Here is a 16069-nt window from a genome sequence, read left to right as displayed (position 1 = left end):
ATTTTGACACTTTTCACCAATAAATAAACATCACACTTGTGACCCACACAAACTTGCAAACACTTCGTAGGACATCTGCAAAATGCAAACAAGTATTTGTGAAATGAGATGCTGCAGCTGTTGCTGTGCTTGCATTTGACTTTTGTGAAACCGTTTTCATATGTTCTCTGTCATTCGGTATCTGTCAACGACATAAAGGTAAAATATTCTTCTAAGACCTTTGTGTTCCTAAAAAGGCAAACTGATGATGAGTGTCATCTGGAAAAATGGCCATGACTCCTATCAGCTATAGATATTCCAAATATGAGGGTGAGTCCATGAATGAGTAGAAACATGAATAGTAAATACAGTAAATACAGATAAATGCAGAACTGCATTGTGTCTAGATTCAGAATCTCAAGAATTGTGTTAAATATCTGAGCACATTAAAACAGGCTAAGTTGATTTGTACTGTTTAATATAATATTTTCAGGGTAATGCAGACACTGGTGAATTGTAGACCAGTTTTCAAGGTAACAAATAGCATCTAATGGGTGAGTAATTGGATGACAATTTGGAGTAACAGCACTATCCAACCAATCTCCCTCATTACACTCCATATATAATGGGGTGCACCCACACTTTCGACATCTAGCTAAGGTGATCTCCTGCAGAAGCAGCAAATTGGCTGTTGTTAGCAGTCAATGGCTGTGTTTTGACACTCCTCCTGTGTGCCTCAGGACTCATTGATTACTTGATGGCTACTGCACAGCTGAGTTTCTAGGCCTCTATTCAGCTCGGTCAATACACCAAAAACACAACCCAAAAGTCTTGGATGACTGGGGCCTCACTGACAAAGGTTCAAACACAAAAGTGGTATATCACTGATTGTTCAAATCTAACTCCATCTGTTGGCTGCCAGGCCCGCCTGCATATTAAAATACATGGCATAGCACAGGTAAATGTGTATAAAGTGATGAATGGTGTGTTGGGGGTCTTGTTCAATTACATTACAGGAATAAAAGCCATTTATAATCACTCCCAACTTGTTAATTACACTTAAGATTTATCATTATTTGTCATATCAGTGTTAACTTCAAAAGATGCAGCAGCACCATATGCCTAACAGACATCGATTGTTTTTTTTTATTGGCCAGCTTCCAAATGCAAACCCATTCACCTCGCCGCTCTCCACTGCTTTCTGCTAAAAGCCCACCCTCTGCTTGCCCTTCATTTTCTTTCTTTGGCCATGTTCCCACCTATTATTTTTCCTTCATCACTTAACATTTCAGGCCTCAAAGTCTTCCACAACTTTTTTCTTTCCTTTTTCAGACAATCTCTGTTCGTGCCAACTAAGCCCCCCCGTTTCATCCCCTTGATTCCACTCCTCCCCTTTTTAAACCTCTCTCACTGTTTCATTCGCAGTCGGATCACGGATGAATGCGGCATGGTTGTGCCACTGCCAGCTCTTTGCCAATGTGCCTGGGTGTGTTTGTGTGCCAGTGCAAGTCTGGTGGGAAGCCCCTGCACCAGAGGCCAGGGTGGCAAATAAGCCCGACCTCCGGCTTTGTGAGGATTAGCATTTGTCCTCTTGTGAGAACGAAAACAAATTAATCATGTTGAGCTGAAGTATATATCCAGATACAACAAAAATCACCACAAAGTTAATGAACCTGAAAATAGTGGAAACTGGTTGTGCTACCAGTGACGATCCCAAAGTTATTTCTAGTCATGCCATCACATTTCTACACCTCAAGAAAATGTGGCTAAAGTTAACAACTCAGTAGAAGTATCTGGACAACATAAACGTTTTCCCATGAGTAACAACATAATGATTTCATAACAGGCAGATAGAAAGATAACCTTAGATGTTAAGCAGACTTCATTTTATGTATTTTTATATAGTCTATTAAATACGTTCTGTAGTTAGTTACTTAGAAGTGGCTATTTTCCCCAAAAAAACTAATTACTGCCATGGTTTAAATGAATCTTGCAATACTGTGTTTATGTAAACCTCTCAAATTAAACGTAGCTGTAATTCAGTTTGTTAATTTAATTTAAATTGTTATCACATCAAATGACTCTGGGGATATTGATTATCATGCACATGATCATCATCTGCTAATCTTGCAAAAGCTGAGACAATACTGAGCGATACTATACTGTTTGTCAGTCATTACTGCTAAAACAACTAAAATTGTATTTTGAGGGAATACCCACTGTACAGATTAAAGAGTTTGTATAGAAATGTGCAGCAGAGGCTTATCCATTAAGACAACAACAAAATCTCTATAAATGTTCAGTTTTGTTGCTTCTTTGTTAAAAGACTAATACAGCTAAGGCACAAAATTTATCATGAACATATTCAGGAAAGAATATAGTTAATTTCTTAGTTGAAAATGAACAGAAATTTGTTTCAATTTATGGCACAGAATTCTACAGAAATACTACAGATTGCTAATTTATATAAACCAGTCATAAATTAAAGTCTGAAATTCCTTGTTTCTTGTTTCCAACTAAACTAAAAGTAAATGTTATGGCAATTTTGCAATGATTTCTGTGACTATGGCTTTTGACAAAACAGCTGTGAACAACAGTCAGAGAGAAAAGCCGTCAAAAGGCAACGACCTCGTGGTATTTTACATGACAAATGTAAGCAAAAAAACAAAATGACTGACCACTGAAATCAGGCACACATCTGCCTCGCAACAAGACATTTTTAATGAAGAAACCACTCTAAAAAAAATACACAAAACAGTTTAGGCTCTGCTCTCAAAGACAGAACAAGGATTTCAGGTGACTCTCAACCACTCATCGTCTTTGAGAAGTGACGTGCCGAGACTACAGCTCCACCCAAACAATGTAGGGGCACAGGGGAGCAAAATCTGCCCAGTGACAGCAAATAAACTGTTAACCGCAGCTATGAATTGTCTGGCAAGTGCCAGCTCAACAGGAATGCAGGCCTCAGACAGCAGTACTCAAACTCAAGGCCAAGGACCGCTGCTGGTCCAGTCGATTTCACAGAGAGATACACGCTCTTGGTAAACAACTGCTTCTTATTTAATTAATTAGAATTCTAAAACAACTGAATGAAAACCTAAATAAAAACAAAATAAAACAAGGGTCACTACACAATGAGGAAAAACAAATAAATAGACAAACAGATAAGCACTCAATTAAAAAATATATAATTTTCACACACAATTGACTTTTAACTCCATCTGAGCCTATAGAAGAGTGGAAATATGACTTTTCCAGTACTATTTAGACACCAATGAAAAAAACTAGGACTCTCAAAGCTGGACCTGAGCCTGTGTAGTGAGGACTCAGACCCATCAACGCTAATGCACTTCCTCAGTCAGATGATGGCTGTGTGCAGGGCCAGGACAAGTCCCTGCTTCTCACAAACCGTAAATTATAGCTCTCTTAAGATAGAATGAGATTCCCCCTTTTCGCCGCTCTCCTCGTTACCTTATTTACAAAGGCAGAAAACGTTACCATGGGAACAGGCTACAAGGCAACCTCAGTGGCTTGGCATGATGCCCAACGGTTGCTAGGGCACAGTTGTCAATGGCTGTTGGGTTGTGTGGGCCAGTATGTCGGTGCATGTCCTGTATGTATGTGTGCATCGTTGTGTGAGAGTAGGAGAGTCAATGTGTGTATATTTGTGTGTGTTCATGAATGCACACACCACATCTCACCTTAAAAAAATGTACACTAATGTTCTTATTCCATAATTAGGGCATTTGTATGTGTCCAATATGTAATTATCTTAAATAATATGTACCATTTAAATTGGCTTTCTTATTGCTTGTTTGGCTCTGTAGGTGACAAACGACAGGAAGCACCTTTTGTTAGTTAATATACCCTAATTTTTGATTCTTGGTAAAGTGTGTATTTGTCAAAGAAAGGGAGAATAATCAAGAAAGCACTTATGTGAGGGGCCATATGCAATTATGTTGAATAGCATGCAACATAATGGCTTCTTTCAACAGGTTTGATTGTGTGGTACATAACAGCTGGGAAATAGTCTGTTTATAGTAGCGGCAATATAACAATTTTGCTTCAATATGCACTGTCAGTGAGAACAAACTTCGTGTTTTATGATGAGAGTAAAAATATAAGACACAAGAGGAGACAGAAAGAGAGTGTCAGAAGAAAAAGTTAGTGTCTCTGTATACTTGGAGCTGATATTATCACTAGCTCTGATCTCTCAAGCTGTCTGCTCTCGTTTTCATTTTAGTCCGATTCAGAGCGTTTGTTGGTATAAATTGGGAAGAAACACGTTGTCAAAGTATTTACCTCTCAATCGGGATCTGGTTTGCGGTTTTTCCCATGGCTCTCTCATCACTGGAGAGCTTCTATGGTTGACCACAGCATTCCTGAAATCAGCAGAGCATCATGCATATTATTAGCATACCATAGGACAGGAAGGGGAACATCAATAAACACACTGAGCCATGAAGTTGGGATAAGTAAATAAACAAAGTCACTCACCCAGACACAGCTTTATCTACAGTTTTATCTAGGCCAAATAGTCTAGCAGTGCCATTTTCAGAAAAACATCCTCAACTCAGTCATGAATAAATATAATGAGATAATTAAATCATAGTAGACCAGTCCCTGATTAGCAATAAAGCACTCAACAGCAAAAAGTGATCAGCAGAAATGTAAGGATTTATGATGAAGGATGCAGATTATGACAAAGATTAACAGTGTGGGAGATAATGGTGAGAACTGTGCCATCAACAAAGACTGAATGAAAGGGTGGTACAAAAATACACATGGAGCGGAGATGGTTAAAGACAATGGTGTTGAATAATACATTAATAATGCTGGAAAATACAATCTGGCATCATAAATAAAACAGCAGCAAGCCAAACAAATGCAATAATTATGACACTGCAACACAATGAAAGACAACAGAGATGAAGATGTGGGTCTTTTGTGTTGATGTGTGTTCATTAATTCCCACAAATGTATGTCTGCATGCACTTAGGGAGAGTGAGTATTGCCTGTAGTGCATCTTATCTAACATTATCAAAAGGAAGCATGGCCTCTCCCCCTCACCTCTCCTCCCTCCGGCCCTTTGAACTCAAGCCACTGCAGAAGATGCAGTCTGACTGAGCACAGCATGTCATGAAAGGAGGTCAGAGGGCACGACAAACAGTCTAGTGTCATGGCAACTTGATACCACCGACCCAAAATGTGGTGGTGCTGCAGGAAACTTACTAAAGACCCACTATTTGAAATGCTGAATCAAGGAACCAATTCACTTCATGCTGGGTAGTTGGAAAATACTGATAGAAAGACTAAAAGGCTGCATCCATACTAAATGTAACTCTGAGTAAAGTAAAAAAGTAGCCCTCTCATGCATTCCAGTGAAACCTGTCTGCCAAGACAGCACAGGTGGCAACGCTCACAGGTTTGTCCGTAGAGCTGCAACATTTGTCAATTGATTAATCTCACAGTTATTTTTTCAATAAATCAATTAATTGTTTAGTCTACAAAACATTTTTAAAAAATATCCATCACAGTTTCCTAGAGACAGCATCAAATGCCTCATTTTGTCTGGCCCACAGCCCAAAACCCCAAAATCTTCAATTTTTTATAATGCAAGACAAAGAAAATCAACAAATTCTCAGCTGTTGGGATTAAGAATGCATCAAAAATGCAGCACTTCTGGTTAAAAAATACTCAGTTATCTCGACTGACTAATCATTTAATCAATTATTTGCTGCAGCTCTAGTCTGGCAAAAAAATAAATAAAAATTGAACGCGGCTCCAATTTTGACAGGTCGCAATGCAACATCATCCTGCAAAATTCTGCAACAGCAAATCCCGAAAACCAAATTACTTACTTATTATAAACTATGTTGAAGTGTTTTGGTGTGACAAGCCTTCAAATTCACGTGGAGTAACTGAATACCCCACCAACCCAGCCTATTGTGCAGGGTTCTTTTCGGTCATAGGCCTACTAGTATACCCCATTCTGTCTGTGAACATAGAATAGCCTTAAACTTGGTCAACTTAATTTGGAAATTCTTGTCTGGAGACTATGACTGGTCTTCAAAAAATACACAGTTACTGCCACAGATGACACCATGGTTCATATACCTCTCTGAACAACTGGCACCAAACTGAATTCCTCTCATTTATCGTACTAATGATTCTGAGAACAATTCAGCAAACCTGAGACTGCAGCTGTAATTGTGTCGCTAGCTGGTGCCAGGCCTAGACTGCCTGTGTTTTCATCTAACTCCTGAAGTGCTGGATCAATATGGAATCTAGATTCCTTTTTATGTCATTAGCTTGCCTGATGCTCGAGCTGAGACCTCACCAAACCTTTGTGTTTTCAGACTCTGAAATCTCTCAGCTGAAGAGTGTGTGACTGCAGAACTGTCTGTCTGTCGGCAGTGTGTGTGTGTGTGTGTGTGTGTGTGTGTGCATATTAACCTTAAAAGCAGTTTACATACAACAGTTGGTTAAATGTCTGTTTATAGCCTTTTTTTCTCTGTGTATTAGTGTGCACATGTAAGTGTTGTATGAGACACACATGTGCTGCACGTGCACAAGTGCATGTATGAGGCAATGTGTGCATATGGAGTGTGTCCTTGTGTTTGTTCAATGCGGCAGAGGGTGGAGTGGCAGATCAATAGGAAACAAATGAATTCAGATCAATATTAAGCCAGGGAGTGAAGGAGAGAGAAGCAGAGATTGAAAGCGAGTGGGTGGGGTGATGCACAACAGAGGAGGAGGAGGAGGAGGAGGAAGAGGGGTGCTGGTGGGTTGGAGGGGGTGATGCGTTACCAGCAGCACAGCGACTAACTGTCCACTTGGGAAAGACCACTCATCTCTCCAGCCAAAACCTCAGCGCTCTGAGGTCACTGACAGATAAAATGGATGGTTAAGCGAGTTAGACAAAAAACAGAGAGAGACTTGAGAGCGGCAGTGCAGAGGAGAAAAGCCCGGCACTCCCGCATCACACTGGTGGTGCTCGGTTTTAGTGTGCACTAGTAACAAAATCAGATGGGACAGTGCTTCTTCATATCTTTAAACTTCAATCTCACTGAGACTTTGTTGTATTTTAGTTTTTATGGAAAGCTCTTTAAAAAGTGCTCTAAAAATGGCACACTATTAATGGCTGTGCAAAACTTTCTGTCAAGCATTTCCCTTTTTTTCCAATCTACTATTTCAACTGTTTCCATTCCTGCAATGGTGACAATAGTTAACCATCTTCGACATTTTCTAACATCAGAGTATTTTAGCATTTAGTGAAACTTCACAGATCACCTTGGTGATGACTGAGGTGAGGGTCTATTCTGCACTAAATGAGACATTTCCTTTTCACCCAGCATGATAAGATCAGAAATCTCAGCCTAGGAAAGATTTTATTCTGACCTTTCAACTTGAAACTCCCAGCTGGAGTTTAATATTTACAGCCAAACTCGTAAAAACACATTCAGATTAGAAAAGTGCTAGACTTCTCACATCCAGTTTCTTGTTGTTTTACAGGCAGGTTTTGGAAACTGCTTTGGAAACACTTCGTTTTGTCTATAAAAAGTAAAATAAAATCTATTAAAAACATTTATTATAATGTGTGATAATGTTTACCAGATTTCCTTTATGACCAACCAACAATCTAATATTCAGTTTACAATTACATGACAGACAAAATCGGCCGTATTTGAGAAGCAGAGAACATTTGGCACTTTGCATGAAACGATATTAGGTTTTATCCTGGTTTTCAAAGCTGCTAACCAGACTAAATTTTTGTATTTGTGCCTGGATTTAGTCAAAGATTTCAAGTCTAAGATGCATGATTGAAACTATTTAATGCCACATTATGTCCTGTGGTGAAATATGATATACTTGTTGACTATATTCATCTAGGCCATGAGGGAGAATTCACCAGAGATTTGATCGAATATCATATTTCTATTGTTGAGAATATATTTTGAGCTGTGCAATACATAGGAGAAGGATTGCCTCAGTATCAGTATCATCTTCTTGGTCTTTTACCTTTATGAGTATTTGTGGTTTTTATAACAAATACATTTACCCTCTGTTCTACTATTCATTAGCTCGGTTACAGTTATCAGGATCGGGGCTATTCATACAATACCAGAGCAGCACTTTGTTCATATTCTGAAAAATATTTGAGATTCTTTTGCTTTGGAGTATCGCCTTGAAATTGCAAACAGGATTGCTCGGCTTTGTGTATCTGCTCATCTCTCGGCTGTGAGATCAAAGAATCAAGAGCCATTTGGGAGTCGGAACTGAATGAGACTTTGAAGTGATAGTGGCAAACAAACACAAACAACTAAGTGCTTCTGAACAGGGGCCTCTCCACTTCCAGCTCAAGGTTCCTCGACTCTTGAGGTGGATTTAAGTGATAAATGCCTCGGTTAGCTTTGAGTGCAGTTTCTGTGATGCCTTAGAGAAAATAAAATAATATATGATGTAAGCAGTATTGTTTAATTGAAGAGGATAATTATAGCAATCGATTCCAGTTGTAAATGTGAACTTGCGTACTGTGTCTATCTGGCGAGTGTCTTGTTAAATTTAACAGCCACTTTCGTTTCACCTTGTAAACTATGATCTGATTATGTTTTATTTCTTCCTTTACAGTATGATCCGTTAAGAGCCCAGTGTGCACTGAACAAGTTATCTTTACTATTCAAGTAGAAAATCTGAATGTACTGCAGTTACCCTGCTACCTCCAGGTAACACAAGAACGCCTAAAGGATGGCTAAAGAACCAGGTAAGAGTTTCTGTCAGAAAATTAACTTATAATTAAATATCCTACATTGTAACACTGAAAACATTTAGCTCTATTAACACTGAGTCTATGCTATCCTGTCATTAAATATGGATGAACATACAGTATGATGCAACTTTCACTGTTACAATTACCAGGGCTTTAACTGTGATCAATTTAACTATGGCTGATGCTAACAATTTTATATATGATCACTTAACAGATGAGGTCAGAGATTTGGGCTAAACCAACCAAAACGTGTCAAAAAAAGAGTGAAAACTGCAGATCACAGAGCGCAAAGGCGATGTGTCAGTTTTCTCTGACCAACAGTTTGAAAGACCAGTGTTTTTTAAATTACAAGATTAGTAGTATAGAAGACCAAAAAAGCTAATATTAACATCTGAGAGGCTGGAACCAATGATTTTATATAATAATCAGTTACCTAATTATCTTTAATTTGGATCAATGTATCAACATGTTGATTCATTATCATTTCAGCTCCAAATTAAACAATTATAGCCATATAATGATGATTTTGAGTCAATCCATGACTGTATCAGACGATGTGAAATTTGCATCAAAGCTATTATCCCTGTACCAGTCAGGCCGTAGATAATACTTTACAGTGTCCTACAGTGCATCTCAGGGCTACATAGATGCTACTACTGTTTCCAGTGAATCACCATAAACTGCGTATTTTGTAGCACTCAATGGGCCCAGTGGAGCGAAGGAGGGACTGGGCAGTGACAGCTGCCTTCTGAGTCAACCTCTCAGGCTTGTGAGGAGAATAACAACTGAGCTCAGCAGTCCTTCAACCACATCTCACCCTTGTTGAACTCACGCTATCATTTTCACCTTTTGGCAATTTTGCACAGTGAGTAAAGTTGAGCGACAGTGACCACGGATACAAATGAGACAAAGAAGGAGACAGATAAAAACGTGTTTGTTATGTGTAGAAAAGGGCCATCTGAGTGAATGATAAAGCTCCTATGTGGGGCTGCAAATAATAATTATTTAGATTTTTATTCATCTATTGATTGACTTTTATATTATTCGTTCAAAAAGATAAAAGCGGCAATATGTCATGTCTGAGAAGATGAAACCAGTGTTTTTTTTCCATGATACATGACTTTGGCATAGCTGCTTAATTAACCACATATCAATGGTCCTTTTTTCTCTTCTTGGATGACTATTGTATTTTAACTTAACTGATAAAGGAAGCAAAACCTCCAGAGCTGCAGAGAGCAAGACAGAGAGAGATACCTGAGGCACTAATGTAAAACATCATCTCCAAGCAGACAAGTCGGCCAAAAAAAAAGGCATGGAGAGGCAAACATCAGCATGTCTCTCAGCTTTTCTTCCCCCCTCTCCTCTTTAATCTGACAGTCCCCCCACCCCCATCTGTCTCTCTTTCCTTCTCTCTGTCCCCCTGAGCAGTGTTCTGTGTGTTCCATCCACGCTTCTCTCCATCTCCCTGCCTCTAATGTGCTTTGGCGTGTTACCCACGGGTGCCTGCGCGCTGCTGCCTCCATCCTAAAGCCGGATCAAGGGGGCAGCTGAAGTGGTGCGATGGCGTCTGTGACATCATCAGTCACTGTTATTACTCACATCTCACCTCCCCTCACTGACTGAGAGCGCCAGGACTTTAGGTGCTTGGTGGCAAGACCAACAAACACACACACACACACACACACACACAAACAAACCCACACAGATTTACACTCATGTTGTCAGAGCTACTTGAGATATTATTGGAAAAGCTCAAAATTCTGAATTTAATTCAAAGATTCTGTTACCTTGGTTTAGCTTCACACACAGTGGAGCGTGAAATCATTTTAGCGAATTATAATTAAATACGCTTCCCTTCAAGCAATCACAGAAAATGTCTGTAATGTTAAATATATCTATTACACAACTGAACTCATCACGTAATAATTTAGTTGGCTAGTTTGAACCTAAAAGGACTCTGAGTACAGAGTTTCAGTCACAGAGATTATGCTCAAAATTACCTTTGTATGTATTGTGACTGCAACTAACAATTATTTTTATTATTGATTAATCTGTCGATTATTTTTTCAAATTCAAAACTAAAAATTGTAAAAAATACCCATCACAAGTTTTTCAAAGCCAAAGTTGATGTTATCAAAATTATTTCAATTTACTTTCATAAATCACCACAACAATTGCTGATTGATTTTCTGTTGACCCAGTAATCAATTAATCAACTAATAATTTAAGCTGTAAATGAAATATGTGACTATATCACTTTGTTGTTTGGGTTCAGTTTACGAAATGTTGAATTTATTTCTTTAGAAATATTTTCTTCACTTTCCAGTTAGCTAGTTTTCATTCCTGGACTATACGATGGACATGACAGTGCAGTCACGACAGCCAGAACAGTTACTGTGGTCCACTGTCAAACACAGTAAATTGTTGTATGTATTAGGACTGAAAAGATTATTTTCATTATTGAAAATGTTTTTTCAGTTAGTTTGTTTAATCATTTAATCTACAAAATGTCTAAAAAGAGTGAAAAAGAACAAGCTCCTACAGGCTAGTTTTCAAGTCTTTGTTTTGATCAACAGTACAAAACCCAAATATATTACATTTACAATAACATATAAAAAAGCAAAAGCAGTAAATCCTCACGTCTGACAAACTAGAACCAGCAACATGACATAATAGTTAATAATTTAGCATGATGATGAATAGTTGATGAATAGCTCACATAGGAAGAAAACAGTTCAGATGGTGTGGCATGTTGTCAAACAATTATGCTAAAATGACTTTTGCTTCTTCACAGACATTACAATGTGGAAAACCATGAACAACTGTTTAACAAAGTAAAGTGAAACAATAAATTGCAAAAAATATAAGCCAGGTATTCCACATGTAATTCCCATGTATATGAATATCCTTTACAGAGGAACAAGGGCATCTCCAGATGTGGTTGCCAGTATCCCTTCACATGAGGTATTAAAGGGAGAAATGTGCTTCTATTTAGTGTGCACATGTGCAAAGTTCAAACTGTGTCAAATCGCCACATCTGCCATCAGCGGAAACACTTGTGTACCCAGGGGTCTGTCTGTCACCCCCAGTGTCAGCCAGTGAAGAGGTGAGACACTGCAGACTCCTTCACTTAGGAATACAGATTGCTGGCATGAAAGCTCTCGGCTTGTGAGTGGAAAGGCACCATATACAGTAAATCATACATGGCCAGCACCACCAGGTACCACATGCATGTTACAGCACAAGTATGCCAGTGTAATAGTCACAAGCTTACAGAGAATGCATATGTCTCCTGCACTCCCAACACATCCCTTTGAAAGCACCTGCAGCACTGTGCTCAACACAAGAGACAGAAAAAAGATACAAGGGCAAAAAGCTAGAGAATAGAAAAGCCAGACGACAACGACAGAATAATGACGTTTGGAGTATAAATACCTAAAGGGTTGATTATTTGAATACAAAAAACACCCACAAAAAGTACGAAGACAAATAAAAGACAGAATGAAGAGTGACAAAAACATGAGGCACGGTAGAACAGTAAAACTGACGGTGTGACTGAAAGACAGATTAACAGAGACAAACAAAGAACAAAAGATGAAATGCAAAAGAAAGGAAGGGAGACAGAAGGACAGACCTGAAGCCAGACAGAGAAAGACAGATGGGGAGAATTAGAAAAAGACAGGGAAGAGCAATGAGACAGAGGTGCAGGGTGGCGGTGTGCATGCTAAAATTGGTGGTGCTCTTGTCAGTGCATTGACCTAGTCGCACAGGACTGAGGAATTCTCCCTGTCAAGCCGGACACATTCCTCCAGTCCTCAGATGTTAACCCATGCCACACCATCATACTGTACTGCAGTGGCTCACATGACTGTCACTGACTCAGGATATATATATATATATAACTTCAACAATCTCCCAAATGTACTCATTCTACAGACACTACGCAGGTTATAAATCAGCGTTAATGTTTCCCATTTGAGTAGGTGCTATGAACTAATCTGGAAATCGAATAAATGTCCTGCTGTGTGTATTTACATCATGCATCCTGACAGTGGAAGCAAACCGCTATAAATTTCTGAGCAAAAACCTTCGACAAGAATTGAAATTTCAGGTAAAACGCACAGTTCAATCAGCTCTGAAATGATGGCCTGTGCTGCCTGCAGAGAATGAGTGTGCATAAGGCCCTGCAAAAACACATTGTGAAAATATCAGTGCAAGAAGGGCTCTATTGTGTCACCGAGGCAGAATGTAGCTCTTATTCTCCTGCTGCTGGACTGGGAGGGTGGGGATGTGACATCAACACAAAGACAAAAATGTAATGTGAGACATCTCCAGAGCTAGCTTCAAGTCCACAAGCCGCTCTTTATATCCATACTCTTGGACTTTTCAATAACATCTGATAATTGGGACATGACCAACAGATGACCCTTCCACTTGTTGCTTACTAAGAAAAGTCAGAGCCAACACTGTTACGCCAAACTGACTCACATAGGTGTGCAAGCAAAATGAAAGACTGTCTGCTTGCTGCTTTCACATAGGCCCATGGTTAGCACATATCTGTGAGGTTAATCACAACGGAATGACTCAAGGAACAGTAATTCAATTATTCTGATGGTGCATCGACGTTTCGATCGAGCCACAGACTAAAATGGCTGACCAAGTGTTCCTGACTGCTGAGTGCCATTAAACAAAACTCTGGTCAGTGAAGCACTAGATTTTGCACAAACCTATATAACAAGTCAGTTTTTGAAGGATATATAGAAAGTGCCTGCTTTTCTATGGACTACTTTTGAATGAAATAAAACAGTAAGCATTTCCTTACCTGATAAAAATGGCATCTTCAGTAAAAAAGTTCAAGTTGTCTCCAAGACTCAATCTGAAAAACAGACACATATAATTTGCATTATAATTCTATAATTTTATTTCATTTTTATTTTATTTTACTATTTGTGCTTCGCACCAGGCCTGTCTATTAGGCTGCTGTACTACTATTATTCAGTGTGTCCTTTTCCAGCAAATTCAGCAGCACAAATTCAAACCTGCTACACACAGAGATAGCTTGCATGGGAATTCCTGAGGTCTGTTCGATCCATTAATGTATGCTGCGGTTGAATGTCATCAATTATGAATAAGATGCACACAAGATTCACAGAGAACTGGTACAGAATCATGGGAACGGTACTGGACTATAGTACCTCGACTAACTCTAACACACTGTGCGAAGACAGGGCCGTGCTGTCAGATGTAAGCTAGTGTTAGGTGGGTAATCCCTGTAGGACACGCTCTTTTTAAGCAAAGCTATAATTATATTAGGGGAATTATTTTAATTTCATCTACAATATATGAGCTAGTCTCTACCTTAAGCAGGAACAGAACAGTTTTGAAAATTACACAGAAATACATTATTCTGCTTCCTCTGCCTTTCTCGGCCTTTTGGCATCAGGGCCTCTTCCCCTTTAAGGCCCAGGTATTCAGGAGTATGCTGACCCTGCCAGTGAGTTCATACCATAAGCAGACCCATACAGCTTCTCCTCCAGAGCCCCTGATCACAAGCCTGCTGTGCTGCTGCCTCTGTTATGTAAGATTATATAACACCAGGTCTGTCTGAGTAATATTTCATTACCTGAGGGTCCCACAACACTGGCATTACCATCAAATCCCCTTAGGAGGGGAACAGAGTAGTCTAGGCAGGTTTGGTAACATAAAAGTTCAATCTGAAACCATATAAGAGCAAGCTGAGGGCTCTAAGGAGATTTAGCTCATCTAACCTTTTCTGTCTTTAGTTGGCAAATGCACATGCAGAAAAACTTAAACATCTTCATTTTCTAAACAGCTAGAGCAGAGGTCATGGAAAGGTCAAGGCCAGGACACTACTAAACAAAAGCATCCTCCCCTGTTGGCTTAGCATAAAATGCAGTGATGCTGCCTGCCCATAAATGTCATCATTCTGTATTAATCCATTAATTGCATATGAATAATTTTACCACACATTGAGACACTAAACATTATTAAAGATCTAGGCCTGTGACTGCTATACAATTAGCTTCTTTCTTGTTTATATCTACTGTACTCAGTTTTAATAATGTCTGCACTGTTTCTAATCAAAACTTTTTTTGAAGACCATCTCCTCACATAACTTTTATAACCTTTCCTCATTCGCAAACACGTGATAAACAGAGATTTGAAACAAGATGAAAATACCATAAACTAGCACAAACAATCAGAGCTTATCGTTTACACATCCATGCCAGTAAAGACCATCGACCGCAGATGCACTCCCCTCGGAACGATACCACTGAACAATCTTGGATATAGATAACAACTGTGAAAAGTGATACAGAAAATGTGGGCTGCAATAACAAAAGGCTGTGTAAATAAAAAACAAAGCAGACAGATATAAAACACAGGAGAGGAAATAAGGGAAAGGCAAGCGATATCAGGAGATATCAGTGGCTGACACCACGGTAGAAGAAAGTATACTCAGTGGATGGATGGCAAATAGACGACAGCAGACCGTGTGCCTCATATAGCGTATGCCTCTGTCTACTAACCAGTGTTATGTCAACTGTACTTACAATACAATAATGCATTTATATAGTCCACTGCTGTCGACATCTTTATATCACAGATATGCACCAAAGCCTCTGCCTTTACCTGTAACTTCACCACATCAAACAAAAGTAATCTCGACCAAATGCACAGATTATAAAAATGAAAAACCTGTTGAAACTGACTCTAGTCTGTTACTTAGATTAGACTCTGGATAAAATCCACTCTCATCTTTTGTAGACACCAAACTACATCTTCGACTGTAGGTTTTGTCTTTACAGACAGACCAATAGATAGATTTGGGATACCCGGATGAACGGATGCAAGATGGGATAAAAAAAAAAGGGGGTAAGAATGGGAGGAGTGAAAAATCCAATGAGATAAGAGAAGAGACTTAGCAGTACACAATTTTAACACCTCTCCTTTCATTTCTGGTCCTTTTATAAGTAACAACATCGCACAATCATTCTCTGAATATGAAACATGATTGTTCACATTTATGCAAGCAGGAGTGACCGTCTGCCACTTAAATCACACCCCAAAATACTAACACACGCATGCACAGACACACAGATACACATGACTAATACAGACAGATACACACACAAATGCACACACCCTGCCTCCTTCATGTGCTAGCCTCTCCCAAGCATGGGCCCCATAAAACTGGGTGCACTCAGTGATCCCTTTCCAAAGCCCTCATCTAAATGTGAGCAGATGTAATCCTTCAAGGAGAGGCAAAGAGAACAGTGATAGCTCATGATAAAGAGG

At 39.2% G+C, this 16069-nt stretch overlaps 1 protein-coding gene across 3 annotated transcripts in view; it reads right to left on the bottom strand.

Annotated features, from left to right (window-relative positions):
- LOC109973913 (chromosomal protein D1) overlaps positions 1–16069 on the bottom strand; it is a 33795-nt gene that overhangs the window by 14365 nt on the left and 3361 nt on the right. For all 3 annotated transcript variants that reach the window (XM_020623808.1, XM_020623810.1, XM_020623809.1), the window contains 2 exons: positions 13572–13625; positions 4282–4361 (listed from right to left, as the gene is read on the bottom strand). The gene's annotated coding sequence lies outside the window, so the exon portion shown is untranslated. The remainder of the gene's footprint in view (positions 1–4281; positions 4362–13571; positions 13626–16069) is intronic.

This window comes from Monopterus albus, unplaced genomic scaffold (assembly GCF_001952655.1).
Source record: "Monopterus albus unplaced genomic scaffold, M_albus_1.0 scaffold310.1, whole genome shotgun sequence".
Taxonomy (NCBI): domain Eukaryota; kingdom Metazoa; phylum Chordata; class Actinopteri; order Synbranchiformes; family Synbranchidae; genus Monopterus; species Monopterus albus.
Note: the sequence above shows the minus strand (reverse complement) of the source record. Positions and strands in the feature narration are given on the sequence as shown.